Below are 15,918 nucleotides of genomic sequence, written 5' to 3'. Positions count from 1 at the left end.
TGCTTGGGAGAAAGGGCGGGAGCTGCAAGGTGAGTGGGTCCCTTTACCCTCTTCAGCCACACAGTTTGGTATGACCGAATTTCTGAGGTCCATTACCACTGTCCTTCCCAAATACTTTGAACTTAGCAGAAGATGACTAACATGCATGTGTTCTTCAGGATATTTTTAAGTTGGTATCTTGGGTCCCATCTGTAAGCCACTGAGATCTTCTGTAAGAAAAGGGGTGAAAGAGGCACTGGGGCATCCTGGGGGTGAGGGGTTGCTCTGTGGATCGCAGTGAAGCTGGGCAATGAGGTGACCACTGTAGCTTAAGCCCCCTTCTCTTCTGTATCCCTCTAACCACTCCCCCTTTTTTCTCCTCCTACCTTGAAAGAATGTCCAGTGTGAGTAAAGGAGCTTCCCTGCCAGTCATGGGCCCTGCAATCCCACCTGTTGCTCACTGCAGTTCCAAATCTCCTTGAGACCTATTCCCACTTCTGCCAAACTCCGTCTTAATGAGTGCCTAGGTGGAGTCAGCCTAGCTCCCGGGTCAGCCTTTTCCTCATTCATCCACCATCTGCCAAGGACTTACAGACACGAACACATCATTTGTTAGGCACTGAGAGTACAGAGAAGAGACTGATGATGGATCATTAAACTCAAGAGAAAGTTTTACAGAGACGGGGGAAGAATATTTGAAGGAGAGAACAATAAAAAAAGGTACAGAGGTCTCAGATGTATGCCCGGGAAGGCATTCAGCAGTCCTTCATAGTAGGGTGGGAGACACAACTGACCAGATTGAGTAGCCTGGAGCATAATTGTCTTGCTAAATACCTTTGGCTTTGTAATTTGGGTGATGGGAAGTCATTGAATTTAAGCCAGAGAGTGCCATGGGGTGATTTACACAGAATGGTGGAATATGAAAATGGGCTAAAGGGAGGAAGACCATGGAGTCGAGAAAACTGATGGGTTAGTCAAAAAAAAAGCTGGTCTGAACCTGGACCAGCCACATCCTCAGCAGTTATCTGATGTCTGGGATTCCTGTCACAGAGGAGTCAGGGGTGACCTGAGCAACCACTGAGGAGAAGGAATGAGACATACTCCTCTTCCTGGCCTGCTCTTGCTGTCTCACTAGTTCCCTCATATGACCCCATGCCTGAGCTAAAGCCACTGGAAGTGCTGCTGCCCAAGCCAACCTTCACCACAGGTACCCACTCCCCTTGGCCTCATACCCTGGGAAGAACTAAGTGTCCAGGCAAGAGGGGCTGGCAGAGGAAGGGCTCCAGCCCCCATCAGCCCAAGTGGCAGCCCCTTTCTCCTGTCCCCAGGACCCTGGAGCCTCATCAGGTGTACTGAAACTGAGCAGCGGCCTGTGGGGCTCCCAGGCATGGAGGCATTTCTGCCCATTTAATAGGCAAGACTCCATGACCTCCCTTGCGTTCCAAAGGGCATATTCGAACAGTTGTTAATAATGAAGGGAGGAACAGCCAAGAAATCACCTGAGTCATAATTAAAGTTGAGGGGAGAGGGGCTTCCCAGGTGGCTCAGTGGTAAAGGATCCACCTGCCAATGCAGGAGACTCGAGTTCAATCCCTGGGTCAGGAAGATCTGGAGGAGGACACAGCAACCGACTCCAGTATTCTTGCCGGGATAATCCAATGGATAGAAAGAGCCTAGCAGACTACAGTCCATGGGGTCACAAAAGAGACTGAGCCTGACTGAGCATACACAAGATTAAAGGGACCAGAAAAGCTCAAGATTAGTAGACCAGCCACCTGAGAGTACAAGCCCTACACACACTCTGATCTTGTCAGGGACCTTACCTTCCAGTTATTAAACCCCTCATCAAGTTCTCTGGAGGGGAGACACAGAAGCCCACTGGTCCCCTTTGCCTGGCAAAGCAAGAAAGCTTTCGTTTTCGGCTTCACCCAAGACACTGGGATTTGATTCACTGGCACCAGTGTACAGAGAGGCCAAGCTTTGGGCAACAGTACTCACCTATCAGCAGTGACCAGCACCCAGACCAGCACTGTAAGTGGGGCAGGCCTGGTGGGAGGCTCCTAGAAGGAGGCACGGGGCCCAGAGAGGCTGGGACCTGGGAGGAGACCTTGTCTGGCCTGGCCTGGCCTCTGTGTCCCCTCTCCTGTCCATCCCACTGCAACCCCAGGCCTCCCACTACCTCTCCCACTGATTCTCCAGGCAATGTGAAGAAGGCCAAGGGCACCCAATCTTCCAGTTCCCTAGGGACTTTTAAGAACCTACCACCTGCTCCCTCTCGTTCCCCCCAAACACTCACATATAGACACAGGTGTCACAATAGGGGTATATCATCTTTCTAATCCTGGACCTTCTCCAGGCAACACCTCTAGCTTCTTAATTAGGAAATCTCACATCTCCAAACTCATGTTCTGCTTCTAACTTTTAGTTGGTAGCGCCAAGGGGAGAGGTGTTGAGGGGCCGCTGGATGGCCTACACTCTTGCCTAAAAGGGCTTTCTGACCTCACCATACCCATTCTAGTGACTCACCCAGGCAGGATGATCCCCGCCCACCCCCCCAACCCCCCAAGGGTAGAGTCTGAGGCCCAGGATGGCTCTGGGACCTGTGACGGTGGCAGCAATCTACCACCAACCACCAGACAGGGCCTCTTACTGTGTGAGCAGACCAGTAGACCTGTGGTATCTATGGTACCATGAAACCTCTTTAAAGGATTCTCTTGATTCCCCCTTTAGTCTTGGTTTGATTTCTTTACCTTTTAGTGTAAGGTGACTTTCAGTTTAAGATTTAAACACATCTATGGGTTACCAAGTCCAAACTCACTCTGCTCGCCAGACAACAGGCCAACGAACCCAAGAGACAAGGTGTTGAGGCAAGGAATATTACTTCAATCAGAAAGTCGGCTGACCAAGAAAATGGTAGATTAATGTCTCAAAATGACCATCTTGTCAGGGTCTGGATGCCAGGCTTTTATAGAACCAAAGATGGAAGTTGTGAGGAGCTAAAGTCAAAAGGCAGACTAGAGAGGGAAAGGCCCTGAGGAAGTAAAGTAAGAAAGTCTTCAACCTTGCAAAAGATCTAGAATGGTCAGGCTTTAGAAGGGGTGTGTTAATCTCTCCTTTTTGTAGCCATTCACAGGTGAGCAGGGTCAGAGTATCTCTCTATGAGCTGAACAAAGGCCCTTTAGTACACTCAGGCAGAGGAGCAGGATCCTCTGAGGCATGACACTGTGTGTGACTATAACCACAGAAACAAAAAGCAAGTCAAAGAAATAGTTTCAACATAGAGTCAGAATTGATTCTTTGAAACATGTGGTAGGGGGTGCTGCAGAGAGAAAGCCAAGTCTGACTCCAAGTTGGGAAGTGCTTCTTTGACTTGGTTTTCATTGCTTTTGTTGTTACAATCATACATAATAGCTTGCCTCAAAGGACCCTGCCCCTCTGCCTGAGTGTACTAAAGGGCCTTTGTTCAGCTCCTAGAGAGAGAATTTGACCTTCAGTTCAGTCACCCAGTCATGTCCAATTCCTTGCGACCCCATGGACTGCAGCACGACAGGCCTCCCTGGCCATCACCAACTCCCAGAGCTTGCTCAAACTCATGTCCATCGAGTTAGTGATGCCATCCAACCATCTCATGCTCTGTCATCCCCTTCTCCTGCCTTCAATCTTATCCCAACATCAGAGTATTTTCCAATGAGTCAGTTCTTCACAACAGGTGGCCAAAGTATTGGAGTTTCAGCTTCAGCATCAGTCCTTCCAATGAATATTCAGGACTGATTTCCTTTAGGATTGACTGGTTGGATCTTCTTGCTGTCCAATGGACTCTCAAGTATAGTCCAAATCTCACATCCATACATGACTACTGGAAAAACCAAAACTTTGACTAGATGGACCTTTGTCAGCAAAGTGATATCTCTGCTTTTTAATATGCTGTCTAGGTTGGTCATAGCTTTTCTTCTAAGGAGCAAGTGTCTTTTAATTTCATGGCTGTGTTGTAGCCATCCGTTCCAGGAAACAAACTCACTCAGAAGGACAATGCAGATAGTGGAGTGCAGTTTATTACACCGGCGGGCCCAAGGCAGAGTCTCCTCTTAGCCAAGGACCCCAACCAGTTTTTGTGAAAACCTTCCACACCCTAAGTGTATTTGCTCAAACCCACCTCCCCAAATTCCTTGAAACTAGTCTGGACAAGGTAAGAGAGAGATACAATCAAAGTTAACCCATGATTCATGTGTCACAAGACTAGATAAACAGTGGACATTTATCAATAGGCCTGTGGTCATATCCCAATAAACATAATGGAATTTACCACTTTCTTCTGTTACAGAGATAATTAGCATATTCTTTTAGGCAACAGAAAGTCCAAGTACAAGTCCTGAGGCTCTTTTATGGGGGGAGGGGGGGGTCTGGTTTTCCATTGTTATGCCATTTCTATAGACACCGGGCACCAAGTTCAGAGTCCACTGGGAGGCTGACCATGCGTGTAGCCTAATGTTCGCAGCCTGGCCTAAGATGGAGACCAGCTCTGTCTGTTTCCTCCTTCAGTATTCCCATCTCTTGAAGAATTTTTCACAGTTTGTTGTGATCCACCCAGTCAAAGACTTTGGTGTAGTCAGTAAAGCAGAAGTAGATGTTTTTCTGGAACTCTTGTTTTTTTAATGATCCAAGCAATGTTGGCAATTTGATCTCTGGTTCCTCTGCCTTTTCTAAAACCAGCTTGAACATCTGGAAGTTCATGGTTCGCATACCGTTGAAGCCTGGCTTGGAGAATTTTGAGCATTACTTTCCTAGCGTGTGAGATGAGTGCAATTGTGTGGTAGCTTGAACATTCTTTGGCATTGCCTTTCTCTGGGATTGGAATGAAAACACCTTTTCCAGTCCTGTGGCCACTGCTGAGTTTTCCAAATTTGCTGGCATATTGACTGTAGCACTTTAACAGTATCATCTTTTAGGATTTGAAATAGCTCAATTGGAATTCCATCACCTCCACAGCTTTGTTCATAGTGATGCTTCCTAAGGCCCACTTGACTTCACATTCCAGGATGTCTGGCTCTAGGTGAGTGATCACCTTGAGTGATTGTGGTTATCTGGGTCATGATCTTTTTTATATAGTTCTTCTGTGTATTCTTGCCACCTCTTCTTAATCTGACCTTGCCCACCTGTGAACAGAAGAGATTAACACAGCCCTTCCATAAACTGGTCATGCCCTTGGAGATGTTTTGCAAGACTGAAGACCCTTTCACTTTACTTCCCCACTGCCTCTCCCTCTCTCTTCTGCCTTTGACTTGCCTTCTCTCTTTGACTTTGCTTCTTTCTCTCTAAGTCTACAAAAGATCCTGGCATCCAGACCTCGACAAGATGGTTATTTTGAGGCCCTAGCCTCCCATCTTCTCAGTCAGTTCCCCAGATAAAGTCCCTTCCTTGTCTTAACCCCTAGTCTCTCAGATTTATCAGCAAGCAGAGCGAGCTTGGATGCGGGTAGTGGGGGTAAGAGTATGTGTTAGGCCACTCAGTCCTGTCCTACTCATTTCGACCCCATGGACTGCAGCATGCCAGGCTTCCATGTCCATCACCAACTCCCAGAGCTTGCTCAAACTCATGAGCAAGTGATGAGTCAGTGATGCCATCCAACCTTCTCATCCTCTGACCTCCCCTTCTCCTCCCTCCTTCAATCTTTCCCAGCATCATCATGAACCTGATGAGTTGGTTCTTCTCATCAGGTGGCCAGAGTATTGGAGTTTCAGCTTCAGCATCAATCCTTCCAAAGAATATTCAGAACTGATTTCCTTTAGGATTGACTGGTTGGATCTCCTTGCAGTCCAAGGGACTCTCAAGAATCTTCTCCAACACCACAGTTCAAAAGCACCAGTTCTTCAGTGCTCAGCATTCTTTATGGTCCAACTCTCACATCCATACATGACCACTGAAAAAAATCATAGATTTGACTAGATGGACCTTTGTCAGCAAAGTGATGTCCCTGCTTTTTAATATGCTGTCTAGGTTTGTCATAGCTATTCTCGAAAATCTCATGAACAGTATGAAAAGCTTCGTCATACTCCTTTCCCAATTTTGAGCTAGTCCATTGTTTCATGTCCAGTTCTAACTTTTGCTTCTTGTCCATTTGGTCCTGCAAGAGTTGGACATGACTTAGCAACTAAACAAGAGTGCTATGATGGAATTTACACAAAAAATATTATATATTTGGTCATCAGTCCCAGTTCCTGCCACAAGATCCTAAAGTCCTTAGTATTTCCTGTGACGATGATAAAGCTTTTGACTGTGTGGATCACAACAAATAGTGGAAAATTCTTAAAGAGATGGGAATACCAGACCACCTTACCTGCCTTCTGAGAAACCTGTATAAAGGTCAAGAAGCAACAGTTAGAACTGGACACGGAACAATGGGCTGGTTCCAAATTGGGAAAGGAGTACTTCGAGGCTGGATATTGTCACCCTGTTTATATATGCAGAGTACATCATACAAAATGCCGGGCTGGATGAAGCACAAGCTGGAATCAAAACTGCCAGGAGAAATATCAATAACCTCAGATATGCAGATGATACCACCCTTAGGCAGAAAGGAAAGAACTAAAGAGCCTCTTGATGAAAGTAAAAGAGGAGAGTAAAAAAGTTGGCTTAAAACTCAACATTAAGAAAACTAAGATCATGGCATCCGGTCCCATCACTTCATGGCCAATAGATGGGGAAAGAATGGAAACAGTGAGAGACTATATTTTCTTGGGCTCCAAAATCACTGCAGATGGTGACTTCAGCCGTGAAATTAAAAGACGCTCCTTGGAAGAAAAGCTATGACCAACCTAGTCAGCATATTAAAAAGCAGAGACATCACTTTGCTGACAAAGGTCCATCTAGTCAAAGCTATGGTTTTTCCAGTAGTCATGTATGGATGTGAGAGTTGGACCGTAAAGAAGGCTGAACACTGAAGAACTGGTGCTTTTGAACTGTGGTGTTGGAGAAAACACTTGGACTGCAAGGAGATCAAACCAGTCCTGAATATTCACTGGAAGGACTGATGCTGAAGCTGAAACTCCAATACTTTCGCCACCTGATGAGAAGAGCCAACCCATTAGAAGAGACCCTGATGCTGGGAAAGATTGCAGGCAGGAGGAGAAGGGGATGACAGAGGATGCGGTGCCTGGATGGCAGCACTGACTCGATGGACATGAGTTTGAGCAAGCTCCAGGAGATGGTGAAGGACAGGGAAGCTGGACACAACTGAGGGACTGAAAAACAACAACAAAGACTAATAAAGATGTCTTTTTTTTATGTTAAATAGGTGGCTTTTTGAAAGTCTAAGGGGGTGGACTGGGGCTGGTTGCCAGGGCAATCAGTCAAATCATTAAAACCTTGGAACTTTCATTCCCTTCCCCAGACCTCTGGGGAGGGGAGATGGGCTGGAGATTGAGTTTTGTTAATGAAGTGGTTTCGACTGGACAGGGAAGCCAGACGTGCTGCAGTCCCTGAGGTAGAAAAGAATCAGATACAACTGAGCGACTGAACAACAAAAGGATAGTGGTTGGTTACCAGGAGAACCAACCTGGTAATTAGAGGGATGGGACTTTCAGTCCCACTCCCCAGCCTCCATGGAAGGGAGAAGGGCTGGAGGTTGCCTATTAATCACCAAAGGCCGATGATTCATGTGTATGTACTGAAATTTTCCTAAAAACCAGAAGCTCTCTTGGTTCTAAGAGTTTACAGCTGATGAGCACATGGAGATTTGGGGAGAATGTCATGCCTGGAGAGGGCGTGGAAGCTTCACACTCTTTCCAACAAAATACGTTTGAGTTTTTCAGCAGGAACTAAGGCCCCCATCCAAGTGGAGAATGGGGACTTCAAGCTGAGCACAAGATTCTAGGAACACCGCACTACCACCACCAAGCAATTAGAAGAAAGTCCACACACAGCAGAATGAAGACTCCGAACCCCTCCCCAAACGATTTTCCCTTTAAAAACCTTCACGGTCAAACCAGAATCCTCCGAGTTAGTTCTTGGATGCGAGTTCGCCATCTCCCCAAGTTGCCAGCCACCAAAATAAAGCAAGCTTTCCATTCCTACCATCACTTGTCTCCAATGTTGGCTTTTGAGTGGCAAGCAGCCAAATCTGAGTTTCGCCAGGAGCGGGTCATGGGAATCTCTGACTTAGAGCCAGTCTGGCAAAAGCATAGGTAAGCCTGAGCTAGCCTGGAGGCTGGTGTCTAAAGTGGAAAGATTTGGGTGGGGGTTGCTGGTGGCATTTATAGGACAGCCCTTAACCTGCTGTGGACCAAGAATGCCCTGCCTTTTCAGTAAGCAAGTGATGTTGAGGCTAGCCATCGAGCTCTCAGCCACTGCAGCTGCCCCAAGGATGCACGGTGAGGGGATTCGGGATGGAGAAAAACAGGATATTGGCCCTATCCTTTGATAACGAAAGAGCATGGGAATAGTTTACACCTTTTTTTGTTTTTTGACTGCCCTCCTGCCCCATGGTATCTTAGTTCCCCAACCAGGAATGGAACCCATGCTCCCTGCAGTAGAAGTGCAGAGTCGTAACCACTGGTCTGCTGGGAAGTCCCTCAAAGGAATTATTTGAACAAGCCCAGACTCTTGCTTCTTTTCATACATAGAAAAGTGCTAGGGCTTCCCTGGTGGCTCAGCAGTAAAGAATCCGCCTGCCAATGCAGGAGATTCTATCCCAGGTCGATCACAGGTTCGATCCCTGATCCAAGAAGATCCCACATGCTGCAGGGAACTAAGCCCGTGCAGATGACAGCTACTGAGCCTGTGCTCTCGAGCCCATGCTTGTGCTCAGTCGCTTCAGTCATGTGTGATTCTTTGCATCCCTATGGATTGTATTCTGCCAGGCTCCTCTCTCCATGGGATTCTCCAGGCAAGAATACTGGAATGGGTTGCCATGCCCTCCTCCTGGGGATCTTCCTGACCCAGGGATTGAACCCAAGTCTACTGCATTGCAGGCAGATTCTTTACCTACTGAACCACCTGGGAAGGTAACTGACCACACACCCAACAACTGGACTGATTTTTAAAACTAGCATACAACAATGCCTATGATAGAAAAACATTTTATTTACATGCAGGTGTCCTGGGTTCTATAGCCCAGGTTCCACAGCTACTGAAGCCTGAGCTTGCCAGGAAGAGGACACTGTAATGAACAATAAAATAAGATCCCGTAGGACCTACTTTTGCCAGACCCCGCCCACTAATTCCTCTGCCTGCCTCTTCCTTGTAAAAGTTGTAGTCTCCCAGTCACAAAATCCTGGGTCACAAAATCCTGGCTCAAGAATTGAGTGAAGGAATTCCCTGGCAGGCAATTCCTTAGGACTCTGTGCTTTTAATGCCAAGGGCACAAGTTCAATCCCTGGTGAGGGAACTAAGATCTTGCAATCCATGTAGCATGGCCAAAATAAATAAATAAATAGTACAACAACTCTAAACATTAAAAAAAAAAAAAAAAAAAAAGAATTGAGTGAAAAGAGTTGGGCCAGGAGAACTGGTAAGAATTTAAACAGTAAATCAGCCATATGGTAATCACAGAATCTTAAGTTTCTCCCTAAAATGCCTAGATAAAAGTATCTGATGGAAATTTCCTGAGCTGTTTTACAGATGCCAAGATTCCCACCAAATGGAAAAAATTAATTGCTTGATGACTATGAGACTGTAGTCACAAGACCAACTAGAGCATGATGACTGATATATTAACCCCTGAGACACTACCCTATTACCTCATGATCAACCAATCAGAGAACTGTGCACAACCCAAAACTCCCTTCACCCACCTTCTCCTTAAAAACTCTTCCCTGAGACCCTTTGGGAAGTTCAGGTCTTTTGAGAATGAGCCATCCTGTTCTTCTTGCATGGCCCTGCAATAAACTCCCAAACTTGTGAAGTTTCAGCCTCACTGTTCATCAGGCACACAAACTTGGATTTGACAACAGCTGTACTGCCTGAGCCACAGCAGCACTCAGCATAGCCTGGTGCAGAGATTTCTTATGGACGTACCCCCAGAACCATCTGCAGCTATCCAGCAAGAGGGGACAAGGCAACCTAAGCACTGTCCACGGATGCAAGTTCAAACCAATCCGAAAGGAAAGCCAGTTCTTTAGGATTCAAGTCAATCCTAAAGGAAATCAACCCTGAATATTCATTGGAAGGACGGACGCTGAAGTTTACGCTCCAATACTTTGGCCACGTGATGCGAAGAGCTGACTCATTGGAAAAGACCCCGAAGCTGGGAAAGATTGAAGGCAGGAGGAGAAGGGGACGACAGAGGATGGTTGGATGGCATCACGGACTCAATGGACATGAATCTGAGCAAGCCCCAGGAGATGGTGAAGGACAGGAAGCCTGGTGTGCTGCAGTCCGTGGGGTCACAAGGAGTCAGACACGACTGAGCGACTGAGCAACAAGGGGCTGGGAGCTCAGGAACAGAAGAAACGGGGCATTTTTATGACTTGCGTTTCCTTCAGCCTCTGGGGGAAAGCCAAGGACTAGGAGATCACCACTGTGACGCGGGCACAGGCGGGGAGAAGTGCGGTTTGAGGGGAGAACTGAGTGCCACTATCCCTGGAATTTGATAAGTGTTTAGAAGATGAATAATTGAACCAGCACCAGCTTTCAACCTGTTATCAAACGTCAGGGTTTCTGGAAGACTCTTGCCCAGTCTCCTTCACAGAGCTGTCCAAGGAATTAAGAAAACATGGATTCTAAAGTCCCTTTCAGCACTTATTTTCCCTGAGCAGGCTTATTATGTAATCTGACTGATATTTTAGAGTGCAGGCTGACCTGGAAGGTAGAGAGACTAGAAGCAAGAAGATCAGTCAGGAGGTTGATTACAATGTCCTCATGAGATATAACAGCTAACTCAAAAAAAAAAAAATTGCTAACTCAAGGTGATAAGGAATGAAAAAGAAAGCATGAAAATAAAACAGAGTGACTTTCCTCAGAGAACCAGCCTTTGAAGTAGAATTACTAGATAAGATAGTTATATTACAAAATTTATTTGTTGTTTATCTGAAATTCTAATTTACCTAGTGTCCCAGAGTTTTTTGTTCTGTCTTCTCAATCTGGAGACATTACTTTGAAGACGTATCTTTGAAAGGACCGTGGCCTAACTTGGGGGCTTCCTGTCTAGACATGGGCCATCCACCTCTTTTCCAGCCAAGGCCAGCCCCTGTTCTCTGTCCCTAGCACCGGACCCAAGGACTTGACTTTTTTTCCTTTCCTCTTCAACACTCACGCTGCTTTATCCCCTGGGCTTCCTTTACTGAAAGCTGGCTGTTGTTGCCCTAGCTACCCACTGCTTTGCTGCTTACTCCCAAAATAAGACCCCAGCCTCTCCTGAGAGCTTCACCTTTAATCACTAGAGGGAACAATACAGAGAAACGAACACAAAGAACAGCAAAAACTGTGCTAGGTTTTAAAAGTTGCCATGGTTTGGGTCTCAGGTTTGCAGCTGCTGACCACCACTCTCCCACAGTGATTTAAACACCTTTATTCCTGAGGATGTGGAGAAGGAAATGGCAACCCACTCCAGTGTTCATGCCTGGAGAATCCCAGGGACAGGGGAGCTTGGTGGGCTGCCATCTATGGGATCACACAGAGTCAGACACGACTGAAGCGACTTAGCAATAGCAATTCCTGAGGATGAAGTTGTCAATAAAAACAAATTAATCAACAGTCAATCTAAGAAAGAACTGGAAAATTTTATTCGAACCCATCTAGGAATTGTAAGGTGGAGACAGTCTTTCAGAAAGCTCTGAGGACTGTTCCAAAGAGCTAAGGGGGAAGGCTAGAACTTATGTGATTTTTGACCAAGGGGTACAGTTTTAGTACTTGTCTAACTAGGGGAAGATGCAAGAAACTGAGTTCATAAAATTTTCTCCTGAAAATTTGGAACTAAGGGCCAGTTCTCCCAGTTTTCCCAGAGTACAAAATACCTCATCCTTATCCTGAATTCCTTTCTGGATGTACTGTAGGTCTCTGACAGCAGTGGCTAATGACTTATTCTTATAGAACTGGGTAGTGGGCAACATCCTTTATTTTCCAGTCCTCTACAAAGGTGCATATGCTGCTGCTGCTGATGCGAAGTCACTTCAGTCGTGTCCGACTCTGTGCAACCCCACAGACGGCAGCCCACCAGGCTCCGCCATCCCTGGGATTCTCCAGGCAAGAGCACTGGAGTGGATTGCCATTTCCTTCTCCAATGCATGAAAGTAAAAGTGAAGTCGCTCAGTAAGTGTCCAACTCTTCGTGACCCCATGGACTACAGCCTACCAGGCTCCTCCGTCCATGGTATTTTCCAGGCAAGAGTACTGGAGTGGGTTGCCATTGCCTTCTCTGACGAAGGTGCGTATAGTTATGGTTTTTTCAGTAGTCATGTATGGATGTGAGAGTTGGACCATAAAGAAGGCTGTTCATTCCCAAGTCAGGCAAGGAATTCACTGATGGGCCAGTCAAGGTGCTGTTACTGGACTAGGCCCCTGTTAACAGTATCCAAAAGCCTCTGGACCATCTGTCTTACTAGTCTGTTATGGCCTAGATAATGTTTCCCTCTTGTTTCTTTCATATAGAGAGTTATGCTATACTATTTTTGATTTTTTTTTACAATTTTTTTATCTTATAGAAGTATATATTTGGTCAATTGTTTCAAGTTGCCTAGTTGTCACTATTTTCATTGGCAGCTTAGTCACACATTTGGTAATGGAATAAACAGTAATCTTGTAAAATAGGCAGAATACAAGTAAGATAGCTAGTAATATTAATTAGGTCATAAGTAAGCATTTAAGCTAAGAACTTTCATTAGGCATCTCTGCAGGTCATCTGACTTAGTCTGTCCTACTGCAATCGCTAGCTTTAAGGGAATAATATATTGGTATTGCACATAAAGTTTGCCAAAGATATCTGCATGCATAAGGTGAGTGGTGAGTCATTCTAATGCCTTACAGGACTGAGAAAGAAATGTAATCTTCTAAGGAATTACAAGGCTGGTGTCAGAAGACAAAAAATGTATGGTTGAGCAGCTATTTCTGACATGGTAAAGATCTGGTTAACTCATAATGCAGACACAGACTGAACACAAGAGGGAAGAGAAGAGGCCACTGGACTTCCCTGGTGTCCAGCAGTTAAGACTTTGTGCTTCCACTGCAGAGGGTACCGGTTTGATCCCTGGTCAGAGAACTAAAGTGAAAATGTTAGTTGCTCAGTCATGTCTGACTCTTTAGAACCACATGGACTGTAGCCTGCCAGGCTCCTCTGTCCATGTCCATGGAATTCTCCAGGCAAGAATACTGGAATGGGTAGCCATTCCCTCCTCCATGGATCTTCCTGACCCAGGGAGCAAACCCATGGCTCCCACATCTCCTGTATTGGCAGGCAGATTCTTTACCACAAGCACCACCTGGGAAACACATGACTGTAAGAGTTGGACCATAAGGAAGGTTGAGTGCTGAAGAAAAGATGTTTTTGAATTGTAGTACTGGAAAAGACTTGAGAGTCCTTTGGACTGCAAAGAGATCAAACCAGATTCAAGGAAATCAACCTTGAATATTCATTGGAAGGACTGATGCTAAAGTCGAAGCTCCAATACTTTGGCCGCCTGATGCCAAGAGCTAACTCATTGGACAAGATCCTGATGCTGAAAAAGACTGAAGACAAAAGGAGAAGGGGGCGGCAGAAGATGAGATGGTTAAATAGCATCACCAACTCAATGGACATGAATTTGAGCAAATTCCCGGAAATAGTGAAGGACAGAGGAGCCTGTGCTTTAGACCACGGGGTCACAAAGAGTCAGACACAACTGAGTAACAACAATAACAGGGAACTAAAATCTGGCACGCCATGAGACGTGGACAAAAAAAGACTTTCAGGATCTTAATTCCTAGGCCAGGGATTAAACCCAGGTCCTTGGCAGTGAAAGCACACAATCCTAACCACTGTACCACTGGGGAATTCCCAAGCAGTTTTCTTGCCTTAAAATAGGAACTGTATTTCATCAAATCTCAAGAATGAATATTTTGATGCCCATTTTTTTGTGAGCCACTGGAACACATTAGGATTTTAGAGAGAGAGGGCTGTGCCTCTTGTTGAGAGTTCAACAAGAGATGTAAACTCTCTGGAAAGCCATGAAAAACAAAAGTAAGGAAACTTTTTGAGGGTAGAAAAAAATAAAAATATGGAAACATGCAGGTTAAAATTTTTTCCCTGTGGCAAAATATGTATTACATAAAAATTAGCACTTTAATCATTTTTAAGTGTAAGGTTCAGTGACACTGAGTAAACTCACATTATTGTGAAACTGTCACCACTACTCATCTCTACAACTAAAAGCTATGACAAACCTAGGCAGCATATTAAAAAGCAGAGACATTACTTTGCCAACAAAGGTCTGTCTAGTCAAAGCTATGGTTTTTCCAATAGTCATGGATGGATGTGAGAGTTGGACCATAAAGAAGGCTGGGCTCCAAAGAATTGATGTGCTTTTGAACTGTGGTGTTGGAGAAGACTCTTGCGAGTCCCTTGGACTGCAAGGAGATCAAACCAGTCAATCTTAAAGGAAATCAATCCCGAACATTCATTGGAAGGACTAATGCTGAAGCTCCAATGCTTTGGCCACCTGATGCAAAGAGTTGACTCATTAGAAAGACCCTGATGCTGGGAAGGAGAAGGCGATGGCAACCCACTTCAGTACTCGTGCCTGGAAAATCCCATGGACGGAGGAGCCTGGTAGGCTTCAGTCCATGGGGTCTAGAAGAGTCAGACACGACTGAGATACTTCCCTTTCACTTTTCTCTTTCATGCATTGGAGAAGGAAATGGCAACCCACTCCAGTGTTCTTGCCTGGAGAATCCCAGGGATGGCAGAGCCTGGTGGGCTGCCGTCTATGGGGTCACACAGAGTCGGACACGACTGAAGTGACTTAGCAGATGCTGGGAAAGATTGAAGCAGGAGGAGAAGGGGACAACAGATGATGAGATGGTTGGATGGCATCACTGACTCAATAGTCATGAGTATGAGCAAGCTCCGGGAGATGGTGATGGACAGGGAAGCCTGGCATGCTGCAGTCCATGGGGTCATAAAGAGTCGGACACGACTGAGCGACTGAACAACAAATACTGAAACTGTATCTGTTGAGCAACAAATCCCCACTCCCCTCAGCCCCTGACAACACTGTTCTGATAGAACCACATTTTAGCTCCATGAATCTGACTGCTGTAGGTACTTCATATAAGCAGGACTATTAAATATTTGACCTTCTATGTCTGGCTTATCTCACTTAGCACAATGTCTTCACATTTAACCCATATCATAGCACACACCAGAATTTCATTCCTTCTTAAGGGTGAATAATATTCAGATTCAGTTTTGTATATGTTTTAGTGCCATTAAAAATACACTTAAATTTAGAAATATACTATCACTTGGATTTCCCACAAAATTAACATGGGAAAGCTATGAACAATAGGGTATGTAAGCAATTATTTTTCAACTTTGGAGAAAACAAAAAGTACCCACCCCAAAAACGGTTCCTTTGGACTTCCCTGGTGGCTCAGACGTCTGCCTACAATAGGGGAAACCAGGGTTCAATTCCTGAGTCGGAAGATCTCCTGGAGAAGGAAATGGCAACTCACTCCAGTATTCTTGCCTGGAAAATCCCATGGACGGAAGAGCCTGGTAGGCTACAGTCCACTGGGTCGCAAAGAGTCGGACACGACTGCGCGACTTCACTTTCACTTTCAGCTCTAGAAGTCTGGAAACTTTCTCCACCAGTCACGTCAAAGCCTACAAAGAACTACAACTCCCAGTAGCTCTAGGTTCTGTCCCTGCTCTTCTCTCCGTCCCGCCCCGCCCCTCTGGCTCCGGAGACTGCATTTCCCAGAAACCCCTCGCAGGGTCGGAGCCGGCACTCCCCGGGCGCCCCCTGGCGGCGCT

General features: G+C 45.8%; 1 long non-coding RNA gene across 1 annotated transcript; it reads right to left on the bottom strand.

The window, feature by feature from the left end:
• Positions 1-4,013: 4,013 nt before the first annotated feature.
• Positions 4,014-15,890, bottom strand: LOC139182118 (uncharacterized). Its single transcript, XR_011565683.1, has 2 exons — positions 15,502-15,890; positions 4,014-5,132 (listed from the first exon to the last, which is right to left on the bottom strand). It is a non-coding gene; the product is annotated as an uncharacterized lncRNA (long non-coding RNA).
• Positions 15,891-15,918: the final 28 nt, after the last annotated feature.

The sequence above is a fragment of the Bos indicus genome, chromosome 3 (assembly GCF_029378745.1).
Source record: "Bos indicus isolate NIAB-ARS_2022 breed Sahiwal x Tharparkar chromosome 3, NIAB-ARS_B.indTharparkar_mat_pri_1.0, whole genome shotgun sequence".
Lineage (NCBI taxonomy): Eukaryota > Metazoa > Chordata > Mammalia > Artiodactyla > Bovidae > Bos > Bos indicus.
This window is presented reverse-complemented; position numbering and strand designations above follow the sequence as displayed.